General features: G+C 49.4%; 1 protein-coding gene across 1 annotated transcript in view; it reads left to right on the top strand.

The window, feature by feature from the left end:
* Positions 1–25: 25 nt before the first annotated feature.
* Positions 26–15,550, top strand: part of Emp2 (epithelial membrane protein 2) — a 32,527-nt gene continuing 17,002 nt past the window's right edge. Inside the window, exon 1 of the mRNA XM_021648410.2 lies at positions 26–172. The gene's annotated coding sequence lies outside the window, so the exon portion shown is untranslated. The remainder of the gene's footprint in view (positions 173–15,550) is intronic.

Genomic DNA, 15,550 nt, shown 5'->3' with positions numbered 1-15,550 from the left:
CTCGGCGGGTCCTGACATCACCGACCGGGAGGCGGGATTGGGAGAGGGCGGCGGGGAGGAGGCTCGGCGGCCTGAGGGCGGAGGAGGCCGAGCAGTCCCAGCCCAGAACTTCAAAACAGCCGGCGCCTCACCCCGCGCACAACCCGTCACTGCGTCCGGACGCTTGCACCCGGTGAGTTGGGGGCGCGCCCGGGGACAGCGGTAATGTCGGGGTCCCGGGATGACAGAGGAGAGTTCTGTCCTTTTTAGGCATCGGGACAGGCCCGGAGATCCGTGGTTGACCTGGAGGGGTCGGGGTACAGTCCATGCGACAGCCCCGTTGCTCCTTTTCCAGACCTCTGGGGCGCAGACCTCCCCTTTTGGGCCCCCAGGGCCACCGTGCCACCCCAGGGTGGCATTCATTGCCTTTTGTGCTGAAGCGGGCGGGAAAAGTTTTGGGAAGAGTCAGGGCGGATCCCCTCCCAGCCACCTCTGGCCCAAAGCTTTCAAAGTCCAGCGTAGCCCACTTGTCGCCTGTGATAGCGTGGGATTCCCAAGCCGTGCTAATCAGGCCGGACCTGCCGTGTCCAGACCCCGTCGTGGGCCCTGGCGGGCTGCGCGCTCCTCCGGCCTGGGCTCCGTGGCGCCCCACAGCGGCGCGGGGCAACTTTCTTGGGTTCTTAAAGGCGTCCCAGCCTGGGGGGAAGCTCCAAGGATGAGTACCCCTGCTTGCTCTTGCCTACTGTGGCAGATCCTGAGGGCTTTAAAGAGAAGGAGGGATGGCACCCGTGATTCCACGCAAAGAGGAGGTACAATTGAGTGTGCATGACAGGCTTGGAGGAGGACTGGAGCTTCTAGCCTCAGTTCAGGGGGACCCCACTATTATGAAGCCCCTAAACCCTGCAAGTTCAAAGAGACTAGTGAGTGGGTGATGATGGTCGCCAGGGAATGGAGATGGGTGTGATTTTGGAATATTTTACAGGGATAGTTTTGGTTGAATATGACGGAAAGTTTTGAGTATAGTGGTGAGGGTTACTCAACATTGCTGGTTCATTTCAGGCCATGTGCTTGTACAATTACAAATGGTTTAAATCATAAATGCTATCTGTATTTTACCACAAGAGACACTATAGCCACCTGAAGCAGAGAGAAATCCTAAAAACCAGGTGTGCGTGGAGGCTGCCCACCTCTCCCTGGAATGTCACTTTCAAATAAGGGTAGAGGTTCCGCAGGATGGATCCGTGTAGGTTCCAGGGGAGACCCAAGGGATGTGGAAAGCCCATGGGGGTATAGCATGGGCTCCGTGTGCCTCCTCCGCTCCTCCCAGAGATCCTTATCCTGGACTGTACCCGCACAGCACGCCCTCCTGTTGAAAGTGGAGGGACCTGGCCCAGAGACCTGGCAGAGGCAGTGGCTCCAGGCTGTGAGGCCACAACCCCTCCATTTCCCCTGCGCCCTCCCTCATTCCCACCAGGAGATACCTCAGCGGGCTGCAGGAAATGGGAAGAGGCCTTTTTAGAGGTGTGGGTCCCCTGCAAGGTATGTGGGCAGATAGCTGCCAGCCCACAGCCTAGCGAGGCACTCCGGGTGGCCAGAAGGTGCAGAACCTGTTTTTCCTCCAAGGGCTTTTGGATCTTTACCACCTCCACCCCCGCAGGGACGAGTAGTCAGATGGGAGGCAGTGAGCAGGCCACACAACCTGGAGCCTTCTCTGTCCCTCAAATGCAGAAGCTGAGGTTGGCCTGCAATCTGGGCAAGGGTGTTGGTGTGGGAAGCTGGGGAGGGAGCCAGTCGGGAAGAGAGGGCAGGGCTGGGCGGGGTCGCCCCACCTGCGGGGAAGGCCCCCTCTCAAGCTCACCCTGCTCCACCAGAGAATTTAATTGTAAATGTAGACAGAGTGCTCCTGCGCTTGTGCACACTCTCACACGCATGCACTCACACATACACACGCTCACACCTGCTCTCTCTCTCTCTCTCTCTCTCTCTCTCTCTCTCTCTCACACACACACACACACACACACACACACACTGACACACCCTCCTTACAGCTTTGCTTCTCTGCCTGTGTCTTATCTTCACAGTAGGCCAGTTGCCAGAGTTTCTAGCTTATGCCCAGGTACATATTGACACTCTGCTGCCAGGGGCCTCCTCTCTTCCCAGAGCCTCCCTGCTCACCAGTGAGGTGCAATGGAAGGCAGTTCCTTGTCACAGTGAACCAACTCCAAGGGACGCCACAGAAACTATATAAAACTATATAAATACCTTTCCAGGCCACGAGGAATGGCTTGGGACCCTGAGGCTGACCTGGAGATGGTAGGTCAGCCACTCTTGGGGGCCGGTGGAGTAGCTAATGGTTATGAGTGTGGTTGATGCCCATGTCGGTCCTTCGGACAGAGGCTTCCAAAGCTAAGGTGGAGCAGGTGCGTAAGCCACGGGTGGCTCAACTGGCGCTGGGCATCAGGACCCAAAGGTGGGCTTGGGTCCCTGTTCTGGGGTTGGGGAGCAGAACCCCCTTTGAAGAGTGAGTTAAAGGTTGGCAGAGAGGCCTCAGCAGGAACACGCATTCCCGGAATCTGAGCCTGGGATGGGGTACCTGGGAGAGGACAAAGAGGAGGTATCCCACCTTACCCCATCACTGGCATGGTGTTGCTTTGCTCCCTGCAGGTGTTGCCCTAGGAGCACGGTTAAGGTGGGATGTAGGCAGGCCTTTGGCAAAATCAGGAATTAAACACATCTGACTCTTGTTAGGGCCAGACCCACGAGGGCTCTAAAAATATCAGAGGCTTCCACCCAGCCAGCGTGCTCACTGGTAACCCAACACCCCAAGTGAGGCTGGTGGCTGAGACAGATGGTGATGACAACTTAGGACTTCTGCATTCTAGAGTCACTTGGACTCTTCAGGCTAGCCAGCCTGGGGACAGATGCCTGCAAAGGGCGAGCACTCCCTGCATTCATTGGCATGGGGGGAAAAGTGCATTTCAGGACCTAAAGAATTTAGAAAGCTCCATTTTGGAGAGCAAGGCATAAAACTAGAGAGGTGGTATGGGTTGTCCAAGGTTGCACAGTAAGTTGGTGGCAGGCCTAGGCATCTTTGTGGAGGTAGAGCTCAGGTGAGGAGTTCAGTGACCAGGAAGTGGTCAGTGGATCTGGATCCCAGCCTCATAGGTTGAGAGACTCTCATGGCACGTTTATCTAGGATTCCAGGGGAAGATTGTCGGAGAAGACACTCTCAAGGGTGGTGGGTCACTTTTCTTAGTGTATCTGGGGACCTTCAGTGACAGCTTCTGGGCTCTAGAGAAACTGGCTCGTCTTGGGGCAGGATGTAGGAGGAGGGAGGCTGGAAAGAAACCAAGTACATGGACCATTCCTCTTCCTAGCTGAGATACTGTCTTTGCTTAGTAAGTTCTAGGCAGATGTAGAACTGAGCTCCTGGGTCTCACCTTCCTTGGGCAGCTAGGCTTCTGTTCCATGTGGACTGAGGCTCTAGAGGGAAAAGTTTTCCATTCTTGTCAGGCTTGAGTGCACCAGCATCTACAAGTTTCCTTGGACTTAGGGTCCAGAGATGAGTGAGGGGTCACCAGTATGATATTTGATATTAGCACCATCCTCAGAAATCTGGGGTGCAAAATAGCTGTTACAATGCAGGACAGCTTAGTCCCCACTGCAGATGGCTCTAGACTATAGGCTCAGTTCCTTGGCAGCAGAGCTCCTCATGTAAGATTTTTCTTTCTCTTTGGAAACATTATTACACTTATTGTTTGTGTGTGCTGGCATGTACACAATTAAGGCACACCTGTGCGGAGCTCAGAGGGCAACTTGCAGAAGTTGTTTCTCTCCTTCCACACCGAGGGTGCTGGAAACTGGACTCAGGTCTTTGGGCGTGGCGTGGTGGCAAGCGCCTTTACCCACTGAGCCATTTTGCTGGCCCTCATTTTTTCCTTCTGATAACATGTCACCAACTCATCTTGTGACCTTGCCTTTTTTTTTTTAATGAAAGTATTTTTAAACATTTTGAGGAGATGATCTCATTAATATGAATTAATGAATTTTTCTCCAAGAGTTATGCATTTCTGCTGGTGCCCAGGATTATTATAAAATAAAAGCTTTATGGCCTGACATAAAACAAAGAATTACTTATTTTCCTTGGTTGGCATCTGAAAATAATTGTAAACAGCACATGAACCTATAGTTTCACAGATACTCCTGTGGGGTCAAATGAAAATTTATGCTTTTTAAACCTCTAAAAGATTTTTAAAAATTAAAGTAGTTAATAAGCACAGGTGATCTTCAAGTTTGGCAAAAATCTTAGTACCAGGTAACTGCCTTTTTGGAAGGTGTTTTTCTAATGGGGATTAGAGTGGACACATTTCATACATACTTAATACGACATTTTTATTAATTTATGAAAATTCCAAACATGGATAAAATGTATTTTGGTCACTTCACGTTTTAAATAATTTATTACTTTTAGTGCGTTTGTGTGTGTGTGAAGGCACAGACACCGAGTGTCACCATGCGCACGTGGTCCATCTTGTAGGAGTTGGTTCACTCCTGCTACCATGTGTTCACATGCAGGTAAGTCAGGCTTGTGCCCTTAGGGAGCCATCTCACTGGCCCCATTTCACACTTAAAGTTATTATTATATCGTTTATTACAATTTATTCAAATTATATCTCAGCTGTAGCCCCTTCCCTGTCTCCTCCCAATCTCTCCCCCTCCCTCTCACTTCTCATGCTATGCTCCTCCCTTAGTCCACTGATAGGGGAGGTCCTCCTCCCCTTCCATCTGACCCTATCAGTCTCATCAGGTCTATCAGGTCTCATCAGGATTGGCTGCATTGTCTTCTTCTGTGGCCTGGTAAGGCTGCTCCCCACCGCCCGCCGATGGGGAGGTGATCAAACAGCCAGCCACTGAGTTCATGTCAGAGACAGTACCTGTTCCCCTCACTAGGGAACCCACTTGGAGACTGAGTCTGTGAGCTGGGGTTTTAGGTCCTTGGTTGGGGTATCAGTCTCTGTAGGGTCCTTAGGGCTCAGGGTTTTTTTTTTGTTTTGTTTTGTTTTGTTTTGTTTTGTTTTGTTCTGTTGCTCTCCTTGTGGAACTCCTGTCCCCTCCGGGTCTTTCTATCTCCCCCTTCTTTCATAAGATTCCCTGCACTCTGCCCAAAGTTTTGCTATGAGTCTCAGCCTCTGCTTCAATACCTCAATCAGTAGAGTCTTTCAGAGGCCCACACTTAAAGTTTTAATTTTGCTTATTCATATTTTTGAGACACTTTTGATTAGGAAACTAATCCATACACACTGAGGAACTCCCCTACACATGCCTCTTCAGCAAAGCCCCATGCTCAGCTTCAGACAGGGACTGATGGAACTGCCTCATCTTCAGCAAGGGTCCCATGACCTTTACTGGTTGCTCTGAGGGTCAGAGAAGGTGACCTGTAGATGTCTGAGGAAATAGCGTGAGATGTTTGTGATTTGCTAGAAGCAATGTGAGGCTGAGAAAGATGGGCTTGTCCATTTCAGTCTTGTGGATGTTATTAGGCAGCTGTCTCCTGTGAGCAACCTGGAGGGAGAGTCCCTGTCAAGCTGATTTCATCACCCTGGTCAGGGTTTGCCGAGTCAAGGTCTACCTGCTCCAGGACTGATGGATTCCATTCCTGAGAAGCCTGTAATACAGTGTGCTAGCGTTTCCTAAAGTTTTCCTATTGGGCAGGATGTGGGCTCGGAAAGCCTTTTAGAATTCTGCTAGTACCCATGCATTCAGGGATAGTAAGTACAATATCCTTTAGTCGGTTTGTTTGTTTGTTTGTTTGTTTGTTTTAGAATATTTTACATCATTAAGAACAGGGTTCAGGGGGTTGAGATGGCTCACAGAGAAAGGTGCTTTACCACAGGGCTATGGGTTTTTTTGTTTTGGTTTGGTTTGGTTTTTGGTTTTCCACTATGGATTCTGAGGATCCAATTCATGTTGTCAGGCTTCCTTAGCAAGCGGTTTCTCTGTGTAGTCCTAGCTGTGCTGGAACTCGCTTTCTTTCTAGACCAAGCTGGCCTTGAACTCACAGAGATCCACCTGTCCCTGCCTCTGGAGTGCTGAGAGCAAAGGCATGCATTGTCGTCACCACCTGGGACATTATCAAATTAAAAAAAAAAAGGTATCGGGATGTGGAGATATCAGTCATAAAACAAAAAGAAAAACAGACTTGAGTTTGAGTTTGACCCCCAAGACTCACACAGAAAAACTGAGTGTGCTTACAATCCTAGTGCTGACAGACAGAGTGGATCCCTGGGGCTTGCTGGTTAGCCAGGCCTAGCCTATTGCTGAATCCAGACTAGTAAGGGACTCTGTCTCAAAAGAAAAGAGCAAGGAAGGAAGAGAGGGAAGGAGGAAAGGAAAGAAGTGCACTGAGGTCTCCTGACATTTACATATCCATGAGCCACTTGTGCCTGTACATACATGAACACATACAGACATACATATACACACATACATTATCAAAACTATATATGAGGGACAGTAAAACAGCTGATTGGGTAAACACTTGCTGTGGAAGCCTGACAACATGAATTGGATCCATAGTGGAATGAGAGCCAACCCTGGAAGTTGACCTCTGACCTCCACATATATGCTGTGGCATGCATGTGCCCACACTCACCACACACATGAAGAACAATAACAAAAAGCTATATAATAAAACATGTATTATTCATATAAAAATAAACAAAACCTGTCATTACAGGCTCTGTGTTGTCATATGAATTGTGTTTATTTAAGGAACAATGCCTAGAAGGGTGCATCCAATAGACTAGCCTCTGAGGAAGGGAGAGGCCAAGGCACTGGGTAGCCTGAATGAGTGAAGGGAATGAATGCATGAGTTACTTCTGTGCCTGGCTCTTACAAGTTGTTCTTTCCTGCACTGGGCAAGCAGTGGGAGTTCACGGGTGCGAGGGTGGGCACTTCACAGGGTGCTCATGGCTCTGGGGCATCAGCTGGCCCATACGTGGTCATCTAGGAACAAGGTGGTAAGTTGAGTTGTCATCCAGCTGGGTGGGCATCTCTGTGGAGTGGCACAGGGTGGATGGCCACTAAGTAAAATAAGTTCAGTTCTGGTTGCTACGGATGAATGCTAGCAGTGGTTTGGAGAGAAAGACCAGCTAGTATGCTCTTGGGCAGTCATCCAGGCAGGTGACAGCGTCAGGCCTGGCTAACCAGGGCTTGGCAGAGAACTCAAGCAGATGGGTGAAGACCTGAGTCTCACACTATGCATTAGCTTGACATTATTTAGGGCAGGAGAAAATGGCCCCTACTTAGCAGTGTTATCAGCAGTAATGACAGTAATTACCATTGCTGCCTTTGGAGCAGTTTGCCGGCCACGTGCAGTACCTCCCTTTACTCATTTAAAGGTAGAAACTGTTATTATCTCTGCTCTCATGAATGTGCCTGTAAGGAGCATGCTCCGATCTCATAGCTTGCAAGTTAAGATCTGTTGCCGGGGCGGCTGGGTGCCATCAGACACACCAGTCCCCCTCTATTCTTCTTGTCAGAACTAGGTATGTGCTTTCTCCTCTTGAAATAATCCTGGTCTTTTGGGTCTAGAAGTCCTGACGGGCATCCTGGATATCAAATATGTTTTCTCTAAAATAGGTGATCTCAGTCCTCCAAGGCTCGATTTGACAAGATGGCACGCACGAGGCATCTTACTACTCTTGCTCCTCAGTGTATTCTGTATGTGAAAGCATGTGTGTGCTTATGTGGGTGTGGTGTGTGCACATGAGGCCAGAAGACAACCTTGGCTCCTCAGGTGTTGTCTGACTTGGTTTTTGAGGCAGGGTCTCTCACTGGTTTGGAACTTTCCATGTAGACTGGACTAGATGGCCAGTGAGCCACAGGGACCCACCTGTTTCTGCCTCCCCAACACTTTGATTACAAGTACGCATCAGTAGTCAAAGTTTGTTGTTGTTGTTTTTTAACAAATTCTGGGGATTGAACTCAGGTCTTCTTCTGCAAGGCAACCGCTTTACCAACTGAGCCGGCTCCCTGCCCATCCTTCACATGTGTCTATGATAACACTTAATGTCATTAGACGATATGCTCTTTTTAAGTCAAAAGGTGGCAGGAAAACCTCTTATTACAATAGAATGTGTCCCAAAGTCCAGGCGGATGACCAGGCAACCCAAGTGCCTACAGGAGGCTGAGAACAAGATTCCTAGCCCAGACCAAGCGCACTAACACCATCACCAACTTGCTTTGGATGACAGAATCCACCTTCCACTTTTTCCTGCGGGCTCTAGTTCTGAAACCCACCCCTCTCTTGTTCACCATGGCCACCATCTTGGCCTAGACCATCATTGTCTTCCTCATTGATAGACCATCCAAACTTTTGAGCACTATCCCCATATCTACTGAGGCCCTGAAATCCACTTTCCATTTTCACCCACAAGGATCAGGCAGAGGCAAAGCTGGCCAGGTGGCTCTCACCACCCTACTTAACAACTCTTCAGTAGTTTCGATTGCTCCTAAAATAAAGCCCGCCTGTCCACCCACCCCACCCCCACCCCCCAAAAAACCCAGGCTTTGTATGATCTGGCTCCATGGTCCTTGGCTGGCTGCCCATCAGAACCGCCCAAGGAGCTGTGATAAAATGCAATTCCCAGTCCCCACCTGGAAGGAATGACATCAGCCTTTGGGGAGGGTGGGGCCATTCACAGGTAGTTTTTCAGGTCCCCCAAGTGCACTGGACACAGGACTGCATCCCTCTCTGAACTCACCAACTTCTGCTGTCATTCTGCCACCCACCGGGGCTGAAGCTTGTTCCTCTGTCTCTTGCTGGTGACACTGTGGATTGAACCTAGGGCTCCTCAATGCTAGACAAGAGCTCTATCACTGAACTGCATCCCCAGCCCTCTCTCTTCTTTTTTAAAAACTTGACAATGGATCTAAGTTGTCTTAGCTGGCTTTGAATTGTCAGTCCCCTGCCTCAGCCTCCTGAGCTGAGATGACAGGCTCCTCTTAGTGTGTCCTATAGCCTATGGTAGCCTGGAATTCAACTGTAGCCAGACTGACCTCAAACTCAATGTAGCGGAAGATGGCCATGAACTTGTCATTTTCCTGGCTCCACCTCTGGAGTGCTAGGATTACAAGCATGTACTGCCATACCCAGGATATTATAAAGTAGGCAAGTAATCTACCACTGAGCCACATCCCCAGCCCCTGCAGATCCCTCTAGACTCTGGCTCTAGTTCTGGTTTTATTGGTTTGTTTGTTTGTTCATTCATTTGTTTTGAGACAGGGTTTCTCTGTGTAGCCCTGGCTGTCCTAGAACTTGCCTGGTACTCAAGGATCCACCTGTCTCCTCTTCCTGAATGTCAGCATTAAAGGCATGCGCCACCACTAGCAGGCTCCAATTCTTAATCCCCTCTTCCCATTGCTTCTGTAGTTGTTTGCTTGCCTTCCCTTCCTCTCTGTGAGCAGTGTTCTCTGTCCTTTCAGAGGCATGCGTTCCTCAAGGCTTGCTTTCTTCCCAAGTCAATTCAGATGCACACTTCTGCCATCACTTTCAGTGGCATTGTTTTAAGAGTGGCTAGGGATGGCAGGCACAGGGACCTTGTGTCTGTGTCCTTCAATGTTGTATCCATCACAGATACCTGCCTCCTCCTGCCCCTGGAGAGGAGTCTCAGAAAGGAGGCTCTGTGAGCTGGGTCAACAGTGAGTTGGAAGCTTCAGCCTCCAGGGATGAGAGGGGATGCAGGAGCAGGGGAGGGCTTGGAAGACCTAAGAGATGACAGCTAGGGTCAGGGCTGCTGCCCCCCCTTACACACACACACACACACACACACACACACACCACACACACACGGCTCTGCTGCCCCCTCTATACCTCCCCTCCCCCTGGCTCTGCCAGGTTCCACATCAGACCAAATGACATCTGTTTATGTCCTGGAGACACAGGTCATGCTTCCAAATCAGAGCCTAAAGGAGCTTAATCATGGGCACACTAAGGTGAGGTACAAGTGCCTGAAGCTACTTAGAGATGATCTCTATAATATACAGAAAATGTTAACAAACAAACAGCAAAAGTGACATGCTCACATTTACCCTTGAGTGTTTCTTAAATGCTGTGAACCTGGCATGGGGGAGGGGGTGCACACCCGTAATCCCAGCACTTAGCATATGAAAGTAGGACTATCTGGTACTTCTGAGCTATATAGCCAGTTTGAGGCTAGCCTGGGCTACATGAGATCCTGTTTGGGGGCAGGAATGCATGTAAGCTTAATCTAGTTTAAAGAAAAATATGAGCAGGAGTGCAGGAGTGTGAGGAGGTGGTGGAGCCCCTGGCACTGTGTTTGACACTCCCCGTGTTCACCCCAGGTCCGTCACTGGCTGAGGACCTGTCTTCCCAGCTGCTGAAAGCATGGAATGCTAGGCCTCACAGCTTCCCTGCCTTCTACCCTCTGGGAAATTGTGCTGTCACCCCCTGTCCCAGGTCTATCCTTCACAAACAGTTGCAGGACACAGGAGTAAGGCCCATGCACTGGGTCTCAGGGTAGGACAAACCTGCAGGGTTGGCAAAGTCGGGTCTTCAGCATGCTCACCCTGCTTCCCTCATAACTTGTCACTTTTCACCAAAAAGCCATCACCAGCAAAATCTCACAGGTTGCTCCCATGGCACCCAGGCTTTGCTGTCATTCAGGGACAGACATGTGGCCATGCTGCTTGCCCCCAGCTCCTGACTCTGCTGAGGAGCCACTTAGCTCCTAAGAGATGGAGTTGGCTGGGGAGTAAAGGAGGAGAAGGAAGGCCGGATAAGGAGCTTGCCTTCCTTGAGAGTGTGGATGGTATGGTGTCCAACATCCTGTCTGTGGGCTTTTGGCATTAGAAACATAGATTAGGCCGAGCCTGGTGGTAATGACTTGTATTCCAGCTGTTTGGGAGGTGGAGACAAGGAGGATTGCAAGTTCAAGGCCAGTCTGGGCTACAGAGAAAAGTCCTGGCAAGCCTGGGTAATGTAGTCAAACAATGTGAGGAGAACCACGAGTACAGGTCAGCGGACAAGGACCTGCTTAGTACGAGAAGGCCCAGAACTTTCTGTCCTCGGTATTGCAAAAAGAAACCAATTTCCCCTCCCTGAATGCAGCGTTTCTTCCTGAGCCTCAAGAGAAGCTTGTGTCTGGCGGTTAGATGTATCTTTTTATATAGTGAATGAAAGTGTGTACTGTTTATGAATTGTATGTATATTCTTAACTCAACCTCAACTCACAATGTGAGGCCTTAAAATATTACTACACAAGGGCCAGTGAAACTGCCCAGTGGGCTAGGACACCTGCTGAGCAAGCCTGGTGACGTGACGTCACTCCCTGGGACCGCATAAAGGTGGAAAGAGAAAACCAGCTCCACAAAGTTGTCCTCAGACTTCCACGTTGTTGTTGCGGGGTGTGCACACACATCCACAATGATGATGTAACGGACGTTTTTAAGCATGGTCAGAGGACAACCAGAGGATTCACTTTTCTCCCTCAGCATGTGGGTCCTTGAGACCAAGTTCAGTTCTTCAGGCTTGGCGGCAGGTGCCCTACCTGCTGTGCCATCTCTCCAGCCTCAGCCTGGCTTTCCTGTAACTCCTATTTGACCACACATTGGCTGGCCCAGGCCTTGCTGTTTTCTGAGCCTTTTTCCCCCCTTTGTCATTTGTCTTCTGTAGGAGAGATGGAGGTTCGCCTACCACTCATGCCAGCATGATCTTGGTTCCATCCTCAACGTCCCTCTGTTTTCTTATATATGCAAAGTTATGTGGCAGGAAGCCCAGGGCGGAGCCTGTGCTTTTGCTCTTTGTGCTAGTAGATTCCCTGCTTTTTTTTTTTTTTTTGGAGGGGAGTCTTCTGGGCTACTCAAGCCTTCAGCTGACCAGACAAAACCCATTGACATCTGGAAAGACCCTCTGTTTGCTCCAAAGCAAATGTAAACTCAAATGTGGATCTCATCCCAAACACCTTCCCAGCAACACGCAGCCAAACCAACGTGTAACACATCCCCACCAGACCTGATAGCTCAGGCCTGAAATTCTGCTTCTTGGGAGGCTGAAGCAGGAGAAGCATTAATTTTGGTTAGTTCAAGACTAGCTTTTTTAAGGTTTTGGGAGGAGGTGGGGGTGTAGCTCAGTGGTAGAGGGCTTGCCTATGATGCAGGCAACTTCGTCCCAGCACCACTAAATAGCATCAGAAACTGAATTCCCGCTGACCACTTACTTGTTCTCATTTGTGTGTGGATGTGAATGGACACATGTTTGCCAGGCACATGTGTGAAGGTCAGAGAATAATTTGTAAGAGTCTGTTTTTCTTCTCCTGTGTGGGTTCTGAGGATTGAGAACCCTGAGAATGGTCAGGCATAGGGCAAGTGTCTTTACCCACTGGGCCATTTCGCCAGCCCCCTACCAACACTTTCATGGGACCAGATCCATGGCATTAAATAAAGCAGAATACTTTTTCAATTCCCCTTAAACCCCTTCAAGAGGAAATCTTGGCTTTGCGCTAACACATTGTAAATTTTCCCCTCCACACATGGCATCCTGTTTTAGCAGAGAACTAGCTGGCCTGGCACTTGGAGTCTTCAGCAGTGAGGGGTCTGGCTAGATGCCACCTCACTCTCTCAGGACGCTCCTGATGGTGGCCGAGGCTGACCTTCCACACTGATAGATTCACTTTTTCTTATAAATCTGCAGACTGAAAAGTGAACTGACAACTGTTTATTCTGCAGTACTCAGACCTTAGGCGTGCCCTGGGGGAAATGCCACCTGGGGTAATTCCTATATCTCTGATATTGTCCCCACAACAGCTGCTTGTTTCTTCTCCTTCTAGAGACTGCCCAGGTGGTTTCTGTCCACTGGTGACTGTCCTGCAAGAATGAAGGTGGATGAGTGGAGGGAACGTTAGCAGTGGGGAAGGCAGGAGGAGATTCTGAGGACTTTCTGTGAAACACAGCTCTGTCCAAAGTGAAAGAGTGCCATAGCCCAGGGCACACAGGCTCTGGTTGCACTGAATGAAATGTCGCACCATGGAAGTGGTTACATGAACTTTTTGTAGTTACAGACCCAATAGAAGGTCACCAAGCAAGGCGTTTTTCAGATCCGCTGGTGAGGGCAGCAGGTAGGTGTTGGAGGGTGATCGCTGCTTGAGGTGTCAGATGCTGTTTGACATTCTTGACCTGTGTGATTGGTAGCTGGTGCTCTGGTAAGTGTGTATGTTCCAAAAGGATTTATCTGAGGGTCATAAGATGTCAGGTCCAACACAGAAGACTCCAATGAATTGCTGTTAAGGGCACTAAAGATAGAGCAAGGTAATTAGGCTCTGGACCTGGCATATTCCGACTCTCCACAAGCACAGTGCTCTCATCAGTCAGCTTTGTAGGATCTTTAACATAGGTGTGGCTTTGTTCTGGGTACCTCTGCACACAACAGTCTATTTCTTGACTGGTGATGATTAAAGGCGTCTGCAGTGTGCCAGGCTCCAGTCATTCTCCACTTATTTTGAATGGGGAAACCAAGGTACAGTGGTTATGCAGCTAAACCCATTCAGGCTGCCTGGCTCCAGCCTGTGGGTTTTGTTTTTGTTTTTGTTTTGTTTTAAGACAGGTCTTCAGTATCCCAGGCTGGCATCAATCTTTCTATATAGCCAAAAAATGACCTTGAATTCTTGATCTTCTTGCCTCCACCTTCCAAGTATTGGATTCATAGGCATGTGCCACCATGCCCAGTTTCATGTGGTGTTGGGGAATCGAACTTCGAGCTTTGTGCATGCTAGGCAAATGCTCTACCACCCGAGCCACACCCCCAGCTGGCCTGTGTTTGTACCTCCTTTTGCTAGAATTATTTCCTGCTCCTAGGCTGCTTTCTGGCTCCTTCCTCTATTGACTTACTAGTTAATCAGATGATTACCTGGTTTCCTAGATGAGTCGCCCACAAAATCCATCGACAGAAGGGATAGCTCTTGCCCCTTATAAAAGAAGAAGTGGCCATTAAACAGAGTTCATCTGGGATTACTTTCAAGCTGCCAATACAAAGTGCTCCAGAAAGAAAAAAATTGTTAATGGGTACACAGACTGGGAGGACCCTGAATCTGGCACCCTCCTCCCCCACTAGTAATCCCTTCTAAGCCAGCCCTCTCGCTCCCCTATACACACTGTGTGCTGTAATCACCCTCTCTGGGCTGCTGGGCAGCCTAACTGAGTAGGGTTAATTACAGGGAGCCCCTTGGATGCTGGAAGCCAGAGGTGAGCACTGTCATTGTCTAGGGCAGGAAGCAGTCACTGCTGGAATAACAGTAATTATTCAACATTCAGCAAGTGTTGCCTGGGAGGTCATCTTGCTTCAGTCCTTGCCATCCTGGATTGCTGAGGCCCTTCCTCCCTTGAGGGCCACTCCTCCAAGCTTCATGTCCATCCGAAAAGGATGTTCTACCCCGACAGAGGAGGGCTGACCACCACTCAGGATTCAGAGAAGCTCTGCTCCGTTAGAACCTCCACATTAAGCTTAACAAGCAGCAGCGGAGCAGCCTCCTCACTGGAGGAGATAAGAAGTAGTTTCTGCCCTTGAGGAACTCTGACTCTAATAAAGAAGTGTTGGCTCTTGCTGTATACAAATCTTCCCAAAGTGTGACAGCTTCAACAGAAAACATGAGTTTGGTTTAAGTTCTTGAGGTGGATGCTTTGGACTGTGTTCAGTTGTGCTCTGGGGAAGAGAAAACTTAGGAACAGAGTCTCTGTGTTCAGCTAGAGGCTTTCTAGAATAGCCTTTCTGTGAACCACATGGCCTTATATACTCCAGCTGGCCAGTCTGGCCATGTTCATGTGGTCAGCAGGGCAAGGATTAGGGGCATAGCACCTCTCAAAGCTGTCAGTCAGAACCAGGGCAGCTTCTTTCCTGCCACCTTTTGTAGCTATAACAAACCAAAGCCAGCTGGGGTTCGTTGGTGGGATGGATCCCACATGTCTTAGTTACTTTTGTGCTCTGGACAGAAATAGCTTAAAGGGAGAAAGGTCTGTTTGGCTTATTATGTCAGAGGGATTTCAGCCTGTGCTGATGGGGAGGGCTTAGCAGTAGGAATGTGTTCCCAGGGCTCCTCAGTCTTAATAGGCCAGGAGGCAGACAGAGTGAAGGAACCCGGGACAGGCTCTCATCTCAGAAACCCAACCTTCATATCTACTTCTAGTCAGGCCCACCGTGTAGAAATCCCACAGCGGGGGACAGCAAGGTGACATAGTGGGTAAAGGTGCTTTGTCACTAAGCCTGACGACCTGAAGCCCCAGATAATTGAAAGAGAGAACTGACTCCCAAAAGCTGGCCTTCCACACATGCTCTGTGGTACATACAAACACCACACACACACACACACAGAGAGGTAAATGTAGCATCCCACAGCTCAGGACCAAGCATTCAGAGCATGGGCTTGTGAGAGCCATTTTAATTAAATCAATTAGCACTACTTTCTAATGGGGACAGGGTCACTTGCTCGTTCTATCTCCCAAGTGCTGGGACTCCAAGGGTGTCACTCCATTCAGTTATGAAGTGTGTCGGGGGGAGGGG

Source organism: Meriones unguiculatus, chromosome 11, assembly GCF_030254825.1.
Source record: "Meriones unguiculatus strain TT.TT164.6M chromosome 11, Bangor_MerUng_6.1, whole genome shotgun sequence".
Lineage (NCBI taxonomy): Eukaryota > Metazoa > Chordata > Mammalia > Rodentia > Muridae > Meriones > Meriones unguiculatus.
Note: the sequence above shows the minus strand (reverse complement) of the source record. Positions and strands in the feature narration are given on the sequence as shown.